The 3,125-nt window shown below is 38.1% G+C and overlaps 1 non-coding gene across 1 annotated transcript; it reads left to right on the top strand.

Moving 5' to 3' along the window:
- Positions 1 to 256: 256 nt before the first annotated feature.
- On the top strand, positions 257 to 364 carry LOC130950679 (small nucleolar RNA R71). Its single transcript, XR_009073685.1, has one exon. It is a non-coding gene; the product is annotated as a small nucleolar RNA R71 (small nucleolar RNA).
- The last annotated feature ends 2,761 nt before the right edge of the window (positions 365 to 3,125 follow it).

Below are 3,125 nucleotides of genomic sequence, written 5' to 3' on the forward strand. Positions count from 1 at the left end.
TGAGTCAATATTTTATTCTGAGCCAGTATGGCATTCAGAGCATCAATTTCAAGAACTCCCTTCTTCTGAGGCGTCCCATTGTTCGCAGGATTCCTCTCAGAGGTGTACATGAACTGGTTATTTGCAACATTTCAATGAGTTCCTGAGCTTCTGCAGGGGTTTTCAGATGAAGAGATCCTCCTGTAGAATGGTCCAATGACATTTTTGACAACTCAGATAGACCATCATAGAATATACATATGATGCTCCATTCTGGAAGCATGTTAGTAGGACACCTTTTGATCAGTTGCTTATATCTTTCCCAAGCTTCATAGAGGGATTCTCCTTCCTTCTGTCTGAAGGTTTGGATTTCCACTCTAAGCTTGCTCATCTTTTGAGGTGAAAAGAATTTGGCCAGGAAAGCACTGGTGGACGAAATTGTGATCACATACTCTTTGTATTTGTATGAAATTTAATAATTGGCTCTATTTGAAGTCACAACTCCGTTCAACTAACCAGCAAGTGCACTGGGTCGTCCAAGTAATACCTTACGTGAGTAAGGGTCGATCCCACGGAGATTGTTGGTATGAAGCAAGCTATGGTCATCTTGTAAATCCCAGTTAAGTGGACTCATAAAGTCAAATGTGATTAGATTGGATAAATAAAGATAAATAAAATAAAAAGGGATAGAAATACTTATGTAAATCAATAGTGGGAATTTCAGATAGGCATATGGAGATGCTATACTCCTCTTGGATCTTTACTTTCTTATTGCATTCATCCAATCCTTCTTACTCCTTTCCATGGCAAGCTGTATGTAGGGCATCACCGTTGTCAATGGCTACATCCCATCCTCTCAGTGAAAACGTTCCTATGCTCTGTCACAGCACGGCTAATCATCTGTCGGTTCTCAACCAGGTTGGAATAGAATCCCTTGATTCTTTTGCGTTTGTCATCACGCCCAGCCTTCAGGAGTTTGAAGCTCGTCACAGTCATTCAATCCCAGAATCCTACTCGGAATACCATAGACAAGGTTTAGACTTTCCGGATCCTCATGAATGCCGCCATCTATCTAGCTTATACCACGAAGATTCTGTTGGGGAATCTAAGAGATATGCGCCCGGCCTAGAGTAGAACGGAAGTGGTTGTCAGTCACGCGCGTTCATAGGTGAGAATGATGATGAGTGTCACGGATCATCACATTCATCAAAGTTAAGTGTAACGTATATCTTGGAATAAGAATAAAAGAGAATTGAATAGAAAGTAATAGTAATTGTATTGAAACTTGAGGTACAGCAGAGCTCCACACCCTTAATCTATGGTGTGCAGAAACTCCACCGTTGAAAATATATAAGTGAAAGGTTCAGGCATGGCCGAATGGCCAGCCCCCATGATCTGAGAACTAATCGTCCCAAGATGTCTAATACACTAGTAAAAAGTCCTATTTATAATAAACTAGCTACTAGGGTTTACATGAGTAAATAATTGATGCATAAATCCACTTCCGGGGCCCACTTGGTGTATAGTTGGGCTAAGCTTGGTCTATCCACGAGCTGAGGCTTTTATTGGAGTTGAACTCCAAGTTATAACGTGTTTTGGGCGTTCAACTCCGGATCATGACGTGTTTCTGGCGTTTAACTCCAGACAGCAGCATGTACTTGGCGTTCAACGCCAAGTTACGTCGTCAATTTCCGAATAAAGTATGGACTATTATATATTGCTGGAAAGCTCTGGATGTCTACTTTCCAACGCCGTTGAGAGCCCGCCAATTGGAGTTCTGTAGCTCCAGAAAATCCATTTCGAGTGCAGGGAGGTCAGATTCCAACAGCATCAGCAGTCCTTTTGTCAGCCTTTTTCAGAGTTTTGCTCAAGTCCCTCAATTTCAGCCAGAAATTACCTGAAATCACAGAAAAATACACAAACTCATAGTAAATTCCAGAAATGTGAATTTAACATAAAAACTAATGAAAACATCCCTAAAAGTAGCTTAAACTTACTAAAAACTACCTAAAAACAATGCCAAAAAGCGTATAAATTATCCGCTCATCACAACACCAAACTTAAATTGTTGCTTGTCCCCAAGCAACTGAAAATCAATTAGGATAAAAAGAAGAGAATATACTATAAATTTCAAAATATCAATGAATATTAATTCTAATTAGATGAGCGGGACTTGTAGCTTTTTGCTTCTGAACAGTTTTGGCATCTCACTTTTTCCTTTGAAGTTTAGAATGGTTCGCTTCTCTAGGAACTTAGAATTTCGGATAGTGTTATTGACTTTTCTAGTTAAGCATGTTGATTCTTGAACACAGCTACTTATGAGTCTTGGCCGTGGCCCTAAGCATTTTGTTTTCCAGTATTACCACCAGATACACAAATGCCACAGACACATGACTGGGTGAACCTTTTCAGATTGTGACTCAGCTTTGCTAGAGTCCCCAGTTAGAGGTGTCCAGAGCTCTTAAGCACACTCTTTTTTGCTTTGGATCACGACTTTAACCACTCAGTCTCAAGCTTTTCACTTGGACCTTCATGACACAAGCACATGGTTAGGGACAGCTTGATTTAGCCGCTTAGGCCTGGATTTAATTTCCTTGGGCCCTCCTATCCATTGATGCTCAAAGCCTTGGATCCTTTTTACCCTTGCCTTTTGGTTTTAAGGGCTATTGGCTTTTTCTGCTTGCTTTTTCTCTTTTTTTTTTTCTATTTTTTTTTTTTGCCACTTCTTTTTTTTTCACAAGCTTTTGCTTTTTCACTGCTTTTTCTTGATTCAAGAATCAATTTTATGATTTTTCAGATTATCAATAACATTTTTCTTTGTTTATCATTCTTTCAAGAGCCAACAATTTTAACGTTCATAAACAACAAGATCAAAAATATGCACTGTTCAAGCATTCATTCAGAAAACAAAAAGTATTGTCACCACATCAATATAATTAAATTAAATTCAAGGATAAATTCGAAATTCATGTACTTCTTGTTCTTTTGAATTAAAACATTTTTCATTTAAGAGAGGTGAAGGATTAATGGATTTATTCATAACTTTAGGACATAGTTACTAACTACTAATGATCATGTAATAAAGACACAAGTATAGATAAACATATAACATAAAAAAAATGAAAAGCAGAAGAAAAATTTAAGAA

The sequence above is a fragment of the Arachis stenosperma genome, chromosome 1 (assembly GCF_014773155.1).
Source record: "Arachis stenosperma cultivar V10309 chromosome 1, arast.V10309.gnm1.PFL2, whole genome shotgun sequence".
In the NCBI taxonomy this organism is placed as follows: Eukaryota; Viridiplantae; Streptophyta; class Magnoliopsida; order Fabales; family Fabaceae; genus Arachis; species Arachis stenosperma.